Below are 13,072 nucleotides of genomic sequence, written 5' to 3' on the forward strand. Positions count from 1 at the left end.
CTTCACCAGAATAGCCTGTGAAGACACAGCAGTATGAACCAAAGCTCTTATTCAAATTTTAACCCTAAAGTCCACCTACACACAGAAACAAAACCTGTTACCCTCCTTTGGCAGTACCTTGAGAGCAAGTAGATTATCCCACTGCAGACTACAGTCATGGGTTTTTTTTAACCTGGTATTTTGCAACGAGGATGCTGACTAACTCAGTGGAAAGCTGATAGTCTGCTAGTACATTCCCATAATTTCCCTTGAGGGATAAACAGATTCTCCCCAAATTGACTGAGAAAGCACGAGGTCTAGGAATTACACAGCCAGATACATGCAATAAATTGTAAAAACAATTAAGAAACAATTGTGCGCATGTGGGTGTGCAGTTCACACCCAGCTTGCATTAATTCAGCTTTTGAGACTTGAGTGACAAACTCTTGTGCTAACTTTGAATGAAAACATACTCCAAAAGAAACCTATATAGTCTTATATCTAAAGCACTGTATTATTATTAAGGAAACTTTATTGGTTCAGAAAAGATTTGTTTTCATGAGCTTCTCATTAAAACATGGTGGAACTAGAGAAAGGTTTTGAACACAGTGACAAGGATGATGTTAAAAAAAGAGACTAAACTGATTAATATTTGCCAGCTTGGAAAAGTGACAATGATGGGGAAATGTAAGAAGTACAAAGAAATGAAAGTATCACAGAGAAAAAAAAGTAAGGAAAAAATATTTGGTATGTCTAAAAATACAGGAGGCGAGATTAAACAAAATGACAAGGCAGAGGGGTTAAAACATACAGGAGGAAGTGCTGGAGGGTTTTTTTTTCTACACAGATTCTAGTTAAATGGTGGAACTCATTAGCAGAGGACACTGAAGGCCAACAGTATATAAAAGCACAAAGCATGGTAGAAAGAATGGATGGAAAAAATATCCATCAAGATCAGTGAAACAAAAGCCTGAGGAATCAGCAGTTGGCTACGAAAGTCCTCCAGCCACACTGTTGGAAAGTGGGCAGGAAAACTGGGGGAAACATCCCTGTACGTTTGCCTTGTTCTTGTGCTTCTTCCCCAAACATATGCTGTGGGTGACTGTCAGAGTTTGATGGGTTTTTTTGGAAATTTGTCCCAATCCAGTGTAGCAATTTTTATATACTTACAGAGTTGGTATCTCTCCCTGGATCTCTCCTTCATTGCTGTGGCCATTAATACCTTCTGAAGCTTGCCAGTGTAACCATACCTTCAAAGTGCATATTGTCAAAGCTGGTGAATTTTCTAATACTTCCCAGGTCCATTCTTTTCAAATTATCTATCAGGCCTTTGTCTCCACAAGTTAACTAACTTATCATATTGAGGACTATAATCTGTATTTCTTGCTACAAGCTTTCAGATATAATGAGACTTCCTCTTCACATGTGTTCTTTCTTAAACCTTATCAAAACAAAATGAATATTTTTTTGTGAGACAAATAGGAAAAATATATTTAGTGATGTTCTTGCCAATATTAAACAATCAAACTGCAGTAATGAGTAAGCATGTTATGAATAACAAGTAAGGCAAAAGCAATGATTAAAATAAATAAACAGAAAACTCCTTTCAGCAATTTGAGGACCATATTTGATGTAATGCGTTTTTTTTTTAACTAGCCAGCAGAAGTGTGAGCATGAGTAAGATGCAAAAGCTAAAACCAAAACAATAAGCCAATGTTCAGACTTACAGAAGAAGGAAGTATGAGCAACTTAAAAAGCAACTGAGAACTGGTAAATAGAGAAAATAATAAATGCAAATAAATCACAGCTGCAGAGAGAATTAAAGAAAGTTAAATGTTTGATGATGTGAAATCTAAGTAGTTTAATTCTAAGTGTTAATTATTTCAAGTGCCTTTTGCAGCATGCTGAGTCTAGTGAAACAGTATGAATCACTGTCTAGCCTTAAATATGAACCATAATGGAGTTTATTTCAGTGATGGTGTCTGCTTTCCCATTTTTCTGCTAAAGCAGTCTTCAGGCACTGTTTATTTAAGGGGTTTGAGGCCCTTCCTCTAGCTTCTGCTTTGTCTGTGCAGCACAACAGCTCTTCTTTCACAAGCGTCTTCATAGCTGATTTTAAATATGCGGAAGTGCTATTTTTCATTCCCCTAAAGGGAAAAGCTGTCCTGATACAAATATCGATATCACTGGTTTATTATAGCTGCCAATAGTTTGGTCTCAGGATGGATTCATGCTGCACATAAAGCTGCAGCAACATTTAACAAGAAGCTGTGCTTCAGGTATTGGCTCCCACACTTACGGGATCTGGGCATTGTGATGCTGTTTGGTAAACTCAAAAAGCAAGGACAGCACTGAAGCTGAAGCATTTTTTTCTCATGCCTTGATTCACTACACAGTCACTGGTGATGTGCTGAAGGAATTGTTCAGATCCTTCAGGAAAAAAGAGGTTCTGTTGCTTTTTTCACTTTTTCTTGATTCATTTGGTCCAATAGAATACAGCACTTCTCAGTCCATGTTATTTATATACCAGAAGACTACAGGTGAAAGGATTAGTCAGACACACATACCCCAAACTTTCTCAGAGGTCAATAATAACATTCAGTTTACATTACAGCGAACAACTACACATAAAGAAGTCTTTTGTTCCTTATATTAGAAGTCTTTTCTTCCTTAAATTAGAAGCTTTCAACAATTTTATAAGAACTAAACCCCCGGCACAATTTGCTAGAATCCCTACATCTCAACGCAGTGTTAGTTTTTGTGGATGCTGCAGAGGAACTAATTGGCAAGTTTAGACTACTATTGCTTTTTAAAGCGCTGCTTAAGTGAGAGTATGCCTCCTAACTTTCAAACAGAAAGGAAGTGTTAGGAACTTAACTTATGGAATTGCTTACACCATTAGAAGCATAAATATTTACAAAAAAGATGGATTCTGTATTACAAAACTCTGTGTGTAAGAAAGGAGCTATTATTTGGTCATGAAATGCAACACACATTTATGCCACCATGTTAATGATGTAGCTATTACCTCAGAATCCACGAGGTGGCAGTGTCATGATTTTCTTAGTATTGCACTCCGAAACATTAATTTTCTTTTAAAATATCTACGTGTCGCTGGGATATTTATCACCTCAGTTTTGAAAAGCTGGGGGAAGTATTTGAGACATCTCCTTAATTTCCAAAACCCAACAACAAGAAATTATTTTCCCAAGAAAAGGCAGAAACTGTTGTGTAAAGTTGAGGAGCTGGCTTCCTGTGAAGCATCTGTCATGGTCCTGGATGTTCAGTGCTGGGGTGCCCATTGAAGGCTTCTGAAGGATGCTAAATTCCGATGTGATCATATCCTGCACAGAAATCAGAACATCACACCCTGATATCAGCCAGTCCTCAGAAGTAAAATAAAAAATGAATGGCAATTTCTCCCTATTTCAGTTTTATTTAGAAAGCCTTGACTTTGTTATTTAGCAAAAATACTGCATGTTAGAGCTATGTTCTCTAATGTCAGATCTCTTTAATAAAAAGCTCCTTATTTAGAAAGTGGAATACAAAATAGGCCCCTATGTTTGTGCAAATATATCTGCATTATATTTTTACAAACACTAAGAATGCAGAACCGCTAAGAATATCTAAAGGGAGAGATACCCTTGTCCTGTTCTAGCCTTCCCCTGGCAACACAGCATCTCTATTGCAAATGAAGGAAAAGGTCATAGTGACTTTAGCAAGTGGTTTCATTTGAATTCCCTGGCTTACAACACCCGCTGCAAGGCTGCTCATGGGCTGGTTTGCTCTGTCCCAAGGGCTGGGGTTGTGGCCATCACCCTGGCTGCTGGCTCTGTGCCGAAGCGGAGCCGGGTGGCCCACACAGAGTTGCCGTCACATTGCGAAGATTAATGTGATTGGATAGACCGCATCCATCAGGATCTGTCAGATTCCCAGGAGGATGATTAATTAATGTAATCAGATTTAAACACAGTGTATCAATCCCAATCTTTTCTACATCCAGTGTGAGTTTTCCTTCCTTATTCTAGCAAGCCCCTCAATAAACACCAGGGATGCGAGGCCATGGACATACAAAAGGAGTTGTTCTCTGCAGAGCCAGCATTGGGATTTCCTAGCCACCTCTCCGAGCAAGAGCTGCACAGTTGGCTAGCTCAACCTGTCACTTCCTTCTGAAACAACTGGTTAGGCTCTGTTGCAGCTATGGTCCTTTTCTTGAAAACCCGAATCTGTGCTTGTACCTCTTCCTTCTCTCCTGACCACCCCTCAATGTGATCTCTCCTGTTCCAGCTCTCCACATGCCTTTTAATCCCCTCCTCTGGTTTTCCTCCAAGGGTAATCTTACCCACACATGACACCTCAGCCATGGTCCCGGCTCTTTGCTATTCCAGATTAAGCTTGGTGATGAAGGCACCCACCTGGAGGTGCCTACTTGCAGGTGTCCACATGTGACCTGCGTGCTCAGGCCACACTGTGTGGAGGTGTGATTGATACCATTAACCAGCTCAGGAAACACACAGACATCTAAAATGAGTCTCAGCATCCACCAGACACACTTCACCCCTCTGAGTGAGCCTTCCAGCTTTATGAACATCCATCTCCAGCAGCCTGGTTAAGACACAGCTTTCAGCCTTCCTCAGAGCTTTGTCACCTGTGTCCTGCTACAAGCCTGAGGCACACCACCGCCTCAGACTGACCTCCAGATGCTCACACCTGGCCTGTCTCTAAACCACAGGTGCTGTCTAAGTGAGACCTCCGTAGCCTTTCAAAACCACCCCTAGGGATGCAGAGCAGTGGTGCTCAGCCCTAAGGCTGGCCAGGGCTATCGGGGCAGGCAGAACCAGCTCTTGAGTCCCTGCCAAAGGGACTATCCAGGAAAGAGGCACGTGAGGTTTACACACAAGCTGGTGAAAAAACATCCAGGTTGGATTAGGGAATCTCTTACTGGAAACTTTTAAGTTTAAAAATGGCAACCTGCTCCACATAAAGCAAGCGTCGATCAGACTACTGGAACTGCCAGGATATAGACAACAGAAGAGAAACAAGGTGGTCCATGAGCCAAAATCTCTGCCTCTCTTGGTGTCCATTTAAGAAATATCTCCAAAACTACTGTGGCAGAAATAGATCTGTAGTCCAAGGGTATCTCATTTGCCACCCCTTTAATGAAACATTAATGAATCACAATGAGAAAAAAACATCAGCAGTCCTGAGCCAAGGAACTTAGGAGCTGTATAAGTGTTGGGATGTTACATTTTTATCTGTGGATTTTGTCTGCTTTCTCCCTTGAAACAAAAATGGCCTGATTCAAAACCTCTTGGACAACACTGGAGATAACAAAACTTAGCAGGAATATTTCTATTGAGACCTGACCTAAATTAACTGGGTCTGAAATTTTCATTTGCCTAGGTGCTTCCCTCCTAGCACCCCAGGCAAACTAGTTGAGCTTTTCTTGTCTGACTGCCCATCTATAACTGAGACTCAGATAGGAAACATCCATATCTTGAATGTAGTACATGAAGAAAAATAAAGCAATTCATATTTTAGATGCACTGAACTACATTCTCAGATGCTTTTCCCTGTGCTGCTGTTTACTATAAAAGGAGACCAGGCTGACAAGATCCCCACCTTGAGCATCTCAAAGGCACACAAAGTAAGCTGGGTCTTGCCCAGGTGAGGGGAGAGGCCAGGTGGGAGCAAAGGCAAACGCACCCCTAACACAGAGGCCACCCCACAGTGGGGTGATGGGGCTGGAGACCTTCCTTTCCTTCCTAGAGAGGAGCAGCCTTTCCTTTTTATCTCCAGCCACACCTCCGCCCCAGCCACTCCCCTGACATGTTTGGGTTGAGATTAGGCCACTTCCCTGATTAATGCCAATAGGATGTGTGCAACGAGACACATCGCAGCCTTCTAAGATAGTTAACAGTTATTACATCATTATTGTCATTAAAGAGCACTAACACATACCAGAAAAGGTTTGCAGTACATTTGAGCTCTGAGAAAAGCATTAAAAACTACTTTAAGATGTAAAAGATCTGCCTAGGCTGGCACATTCAGAGGAAATTGAAAAACCCCAGCGAACGGCCTTCAGTGTAACTTCTAAGAGTTTCAAAGAACTAATCCTTTATTTCTCAGGGGACTGAGAGAACAGGCTGAAGTGGACTGGATGCTTCAAAGTGGCCAGATGACCTCACAAGCTGACTTGACCAAGGCGACCAAGGTGACCTCCTTCATCTGGTGACCAGGACGCTGAAGGCAGGTGATCCAAATAGCTCTGATTTCTTTCTTGTTTCTCAAGAAATGGTTGCAGACAAAAAACTCTGGATTTCAAAAACAAGCAGTTATGTAAGCAGTTGGCTAAGCAATGAAGTTACTAATGTATAGATTAACACCACCACATTGGCAGAAAGAATATTTGCAGAATTATCTTCATAACTCAAGGTCTCAGTTTCAAAGCTGATATTTTATTTTCATAAGGCTTGCATCCCTGATTTATTCAGGCATCATAAAAACATTTCCTTTAGGATTTTTGGACCTTCAGAAGTATAATTCTGCATTAGACCTACTTTTCTTCTTCTACTTCTCTAGAGGTTCCCTTCCTGTCTTACCTTAGACATGACAGTGGTTTTCTCTGTTCCTCAGTCCCTTGTCAGTAAAATGAAGCTAATAGCACTTCTCAGCAGTGGTTTTGGGGGAGGATTAAGACAGCAGGAGTTTGAGATGTTCTTCAGCATGTTAACATGAGAGACAGCCATAAGGGAGAAGAGCGTATGTAAGAAAGAAGAAAGAAAGGGTAAAATCTTTCTTGTCTCTTAGTTGGGAGTCAAACTTTGGGAGCTAACGTGGGAGTCAATCAGAGCTGGATTTGTCCTGATGGTAATTGCAGCTTTTATAGGATCATTTAAATTGTCTGTCAAATGAAAATATTTCTGTATAATGAGCATGCTATTAAAAACACCCCTGCCAAACCGAGGGCAGACACAGTCACCATATCTATGAGGGCCTGGCAGATACCCCTGAGCTGGGTGAAGAGCAGCACATGATGCCTGAGCCTTCCCTGGTCCTCTGCAGCGGGCTGGGCAGGTAGGCAGGGCAAGTACTGTGATTTAACTTGGAAAAAAGTATCACCTTCCAGTTCCTCGCCTCTGATGTGCTCATTATACAGCTAAATCTCCTGAGCTGGATGTGTCTTGTCCTACTGGTCCCCTCTTTCTGGCTGCCCAGTTCTTGTGGGGTGCTTTTGTTCCTTCTTAGAGATAAAATTAAATCCATGAAAAGGACTGAAATCAGGAAGGTGTTCTTACAAAACCCACGTCTTAACTTTGAATTTTGTCTTTGTTAAAAAATGCTCAGCAAAGAGAGGAAAGTGAAACATAAAATTACAATGCTGAAGTAATCGCTTTTGGTTTGGCTCAGTACTACCTAGAAATGCCTTGTTTCATTCAATTGCAAAGTGTTCCCAAACGCAAAGTTAAACTTCAAACATACCTGAGATCTTGCTGGTGTGTTAAATGTGCCTTCCCTCGGGATGCTACACCGCAGCTCCAAAGGAATACAAATGGTAACATTTTAATAATAGTACAAGGACACTGATTTTTACTTTTGTGTGTGTGTGTGTGTGAAGAAACATATTGCTATCAGTATAGATGTATTGTTAAGGGCACAAATATTTCCTGGCTACACATTATGGGTGTGCTTCTGCCTAATTTAAAATAATGGGATTTTAACGTTGACTTAATTCTCCATAGTATTAGATTCATAATCAGCACATGTGCCTAATTAAATTATGAAAGTTATTGAAAAGAATAATCTCCTATCAAGATTCTTATGAGTTGGGCTGTATCCTAAACCAGCCATATGAAACACAGCCTTTGGCAAATACCATACACTTACATCATTATATAATCAACAATGTTATTCTAAAGTTAATGCTAAAATGTCGATCCTTTAACGATAATGATCCAAATCCAGGCCTGACTTACAACAAATTGGCTTTGTCACAGAATACATTTCTCTATCTTTAAAAATTTCCCAAAAAAGTATTGTATATAAAATGCAACACATTCTAAACCACACCTGGGAAACCGCTCGTATTTAATGACATTAAGTAAAAAGCCACTAAAAGTTTTTAGAACTGTGTCCTCCTTCATGGGTGTGTAGAAGACAAACGTGATACGCTTATATGTGCATAAATGACCAGGTTTTTCAAATCAACAAATAATTCCACGGATAAGCCTCTAGAAGTGGTGAAAAGATGGCGATGAAACCTAGACACAGTTCTCCAAAACTAAGCATGCCAGCTAAGTTCCCACTAGAAACTACATCGGTCTAAGGTTTTGCCAAAGACCTCTGCTGTGCTAGTTATGGAGAGCTAAGATGCAGACCCTCAAGTCTGCAAACACTTGTGTATGCAACCGATTTTATTACCAAATATGTTCTGTAATGCTTCTCCTTTCTTTCTGCTTGACACCTGGTCAACATTATGCCAAGGAAATACAGGTCGATACAGGATCTACTTTTTCATGTATTCCCTGGCATCTTATGGAAGTTTTACAGTGATAATTTCTGTTCCTAAAGCACTTTCCCCTCTCTCTCAGATGTTGAAAAAATTGAGGAAAAATCCTTGACTTAATCTGGTAACAGGCAAAGTGCTATAAATGCAAGAAGTAAGCAAGCAGAAAATAAAAAGGCCTTTTTTCCCTCAAATGTCTCAGTTTCACTCCTCTGAGAGTGCTTACAGCAGCATTACCATAGGCAGTAGCACTCTGAGATGCTTTCAGGCAAAGGAGAAATCTGAAGGTGATGGTTCTCTTTCAACCTGCAGGAGCTCACCAATGGCAATACTTGTGCAAACGGCGCACTGCGGAGCTGCGTCGTGACCTACAATGATGAGCACAACCACTGCAAATGCCCATGGCACTTGGTGTCGCCAAACATTGGTATGTGCTTGACTTTAGGCATCCGATTATCTCTAGCAAAGCTTACGTGCTTCAAAGTAGGCTGAATCTGGACTGTGTTTGTTCACGTGTGCTCACACGTGGAATAGTACAGTCACACCCTTTCCCTGCTCACCAGGTGCACACATGGCTAGAGGCAGGATTTGTCCCTGTGCGTTTAACTAGGCAGATTTTTCTATTTCAAATGATCTGGCTGCTACAACCTTTGTAAACACAAACAGCAAACTGCAGTAAAAAAAGACCAAAAAACGACTGCATTTGAGTCACAGGAACTGGACTGAAAAGACTTCTAGAAACTTTCTAGCAGTTGGTCCAAAAATAATCCTGGAAATATCATAGTCAGAGTGATTTTACTACAAGACAAATACAACAGGTTTGCAGCCAAAATAAGGAAGGGAGGGGAATGCATTTAAAATGTACTGGAAAGAATGTCAAGAAACAGTTACACTTATGAGACCATTTTAAAACAGCTTTATGTGCGATAACAGTGAACATATGAATATAATACACAGCAAATTCCACACTTTGTAAATACCTGACTGTTTAATATCATCAGGTTCGTTTCCAGTTACACAAACAAATCTACTATGCCAAGGTGGCATGTCTATGCTATTGGGTTTGGGTTTTGCTGCTGTGCTTCACCTGAAGCGGTTCACAATCAGCTATGCTAGAAAAGTTCTCTACAGTGTGTGCTGGAAAGCCGAGAGCTACCGTGCTTGCATCCATTTCAGGGATGTGAGCATAAACCCATAAAAACCATTCAGCTTTCCATCCCCGAAATGATTTCTTGGTTTTGTACGTTCAGAAACACTCATTCAGGGATTTAACATATTTCAGCACCCAGCAGGGAGGGAGGCAAGGCTAAGGTAGGGAGCAGTGCTGCAATCCACACCATCTCCTCCCAGTTCCCCTGCTGCTTCCCGGAGGGTGAGGTACCTCCTCAGTTTAAACTAACGTAAATCTCAGCTGCTGCGAGCCCACCCTCCTCCTCGGTCTCTGACCTTGTCCTTTTGCAGGCACTAGCACTCATATTACTGCATAGCAGATGGATTTCAAGAGCTGATCTCTCTGTAAACTAATTCTTTTGAGTGATTAATTTTTGCTGGATTCCTGAACTTCATGTACCAGCTTCCCATGTGGTCACCGAGGCTCTGGGACTAGCACAACAGACCCATAGCAATCCAGACTTCAGACGCGCTAACCCCATCCATATTTTTTCCTCCATTCTCAAGCAATCCAGCTAGTTGATGCCTGCACCATTTGGAATCGCCAGTTATGGTGTTTGTTTATAACCAGAAAGACAAATGCAGAGGAAAACTCCACCCAGTTAAAGGGCTTCCCTTTGCCCAGTCAATAACTAGAGAAAAGAAATCACCTGTGATCCTCAGTGCAATAAGTGGAAACACCTTTGGTTACTGTCTGTCTCTATACAAATGGAGAACCGCCCAGGGTAGCTTAATGGTTAGAGATTAGTGTTTCTACCTGAGGACTTCTATTTCTGACTTCGCAAGAGACTTTTGCAACCATCAGCTACAGGCTGAAATCTCTTCTGGTGTCATTGTTGACCCTCTTACAAACAAACCAAAAGTACTTACTTAGTTTGCAGAATCTATGGGCTTAGTTAATAAATGCCTAGATAATTAATAAATAGCCATAAAGCATAGTGATGATCAAATCTTTGGAGTCTGCAGATCTAAGTAGCAATTATGATATCTGGCCTGGTTTCCACAGAGGCAGAACAACCGCCACGGGCATGCTTTCTCAGAGCCCAATCCCCTAGTCAATACTGTCTGTCCCTGCCCACGGTGCTCTTTTTTGAGCCCAGGAAAGACAGTGAAAGACAGATTTGTGGCAGAGTGACTTGAAGGGACAAAGTTGTCACAGGGAAATGTGCCTCAGGCGCAACCCCTTCCCTGAGCTGCCACTGGCATTTGCAGCCAGGCTGCCTTCCAGTAACCAAGGGTCTCCAGGAATTACAGTTACACATTACCCCAGCAGGCTGTTGCACTAATATTTTACCTTTGGATCACTGGTCTGTAAAGCAGTTGGGTTGGGTGGAACTATCTAAGGCTCTCTTTTTGTATATCACCTTCCAGGGAGACTCTGACTGAGCCAGTCAGTCCGTTTTGCAGAGTACTGTGGCAGAAGGGTACCAGCTACCCACCAGTACTAAGCTCGGGTCTACAGATCTTTGTCTGTGTTCTTAAGCATTAAATTAATTCCTTTCCACTGTCTTGCTCCTTGTGAAGTCATTTACTCATGAGTAAGCCCCGCTAAGTCAGAAGTCTCTGGAGTCTCACAATGACATTTGCGTTTTATATGAGCTCCCCAAGGTGTGAATGACTGCAGCAGAGGACAAAGAGCAAATCCAATGATGGTACCATACAGCTGTGGTACCGTACAGTATAGTGTGGTCCTGCAGAAACACATAGTAGACCCATGTTTAATTCTGCAGGTTTTAAAAAGGTGGCTAGATCCAGATTTACACAGATATTTAAATATCTTCTCCTTACAGAAATCAAGTAGAAGCTGGACACCTAGCTGCATCTGGTCTTTGGACTCCATTTTCGTACCTGTAGTTATGATAAATCATTTCTTAGGCTCTAAGCACAAGTCTCAATCAAACCTACAGGACTGAACTGGGCCCCTTAGTTTGTTGGGAATGCACTACTGCCAACACATAGAAATACAAATTATCCTGTGTTTTCATTCCTCATCTTTACATTTGAAAGTTTAACTTAAACGTAGCCTTGCAATTCATTTTTGCAACTGTATGTCTGTATCCCTGGACAAGTGATAGTGTTTGCTCATCAGCTCCCTATCTCAAAACACGTCAGGGCTGGGAAGCCTGTGCCAATACTCTCCCTGGTGCGTTCCAGTTCTCTTGCAGAATAGATCACCCCGACAGACTCTCCTTAACACTTTTGAATTGTTTTTTCCAGTGCTGTCAGCTTTCTAAAATGTGCCACGCCGTCGTATTTATGCCAGATGCCTTAACAGTGCAGAGGACCAGCTCCTTTTAGACAGGCGAAGCAAGGAAAAGAAAAACAGGATGATAATTAAGAAGGTCATAGTTTCTTTTTCAACAGTTCCTGCACCTTAAAGGTGCTTCAGTACTCTGAGAAGTTGTTTGTGGGGCATACGTATCATTGCAAGCACAGTGAAGGCAGTACCCAAGGATTATCAAAACCCGGCTGCAGTGTAGTTGCCTCATACAGCTGACCTAAAATAACATGGCATCAGCATGGTCAAAATGGAAAGGAAACATCTGTTTCTCCTTTTTATGTTAGTGACAATCATTTGTTAGCTTTAGAATAGCACAGGCTGTCCCACTGATAACAGCCCGGGTGCTGGCCGTTCAGCCCAGGCAGGTGCACGGAGAACTGAGGATGGGCTAAGAACAGATAACACGCGGAGTTATCCTCATGAGGACCAACACCAGACTGAAACCTTTCCCTTTATCACTTTCTTTTAAAACTAGTAAGGCAGATTCTTCCAAATCTGGTGTAATTGTATAGACGCACACTGATTAAGTGATCACTAACTGAAGCCCAGCGAGCAGCACAATCTGTCTGTAACCGCGCTTTTCCCTCTAGGGGCTGACGCTGTGTGTGCTGCTTTTCAGTCTCCCTTTTCTAACTAATGCTGCGTATTAATTGAAGAAAAGGTCACTGAAGTAAATGGACAGATTGCCAGGGACTTCAAAGAAAGAGATCGGAGCATTTAGAACATCTGTATTGCTGGTTACTTTTCAGCAATTTTATCTTTCAGGGAGCAGGAGAAGCGACTGGTTTTATTTTCACTTGGTGTAATTTTTAGTGTGTTGCTAACATTGATGAAATGAGGAGGCAAGAAGTATAACCTCACCTGTGGTCTTACTGCGCCGTTCTTGTTGAAATGGGCTGACTTTCATGCTATCTGTTGTCAGCAAAAGATACTGCAGAATAAGAATTTCATGAGTTAAACACATAAAAGGTTACACGCTGCCTCGATCGCACATTTGTTTTTGCGGAGAATTGGCTTATAGCTAGGTTAGATGTCTTTATTCCTAGTGCCAAAAAGCCCATAGGAAGGAGAAGACAGATAAACAAGTTGTGAAAGCACTGCTGATGCAGGATAGCATGGCTAACTGCTTTTCAAAA

The 13,072-nt window shown here is 41.6% G+C and overlaps 1 long non-coding RNA gene across 1 annotated transcript; it reads right to left on the reverse strand.

Moving 5' to 3' along the window:
• Window positions 1-6,007: 6,007 nt before the first annotated feature.
• LOC114016547 (uncharacterized) lies at window positions 6,008-7,517 on the reverse strand. Its single transcript, XR_003561038.2, has 3 exons — window positions 7,462-7,517; window positions 6,582-6,698; window positions 6,008-6,293 (listed from the first exon to the last, which is right to left on the reverse strand). It is a non-coding gene; the product is annotated as an uncharacterized LOC114016547 (long non-coding RNA).
• Between the last annotated feature and the right edge of the window lie 5,555 nt (window positions 7,518-13,072).

This window comes from Falco cherrug, chromosome 5 (genome assembly GCF_023634085.1).
Source record: "Falco cherrug isolate bFalChe1 chromosome 5, bFalChe1.pri, whole genome shotgun sequence".
Classification (NCBI taxonomy): Eukaryota; Metazoa; Chordata; class Aves; order Falconiformes; family Falconidae; genus Falco; species Falco cherrug.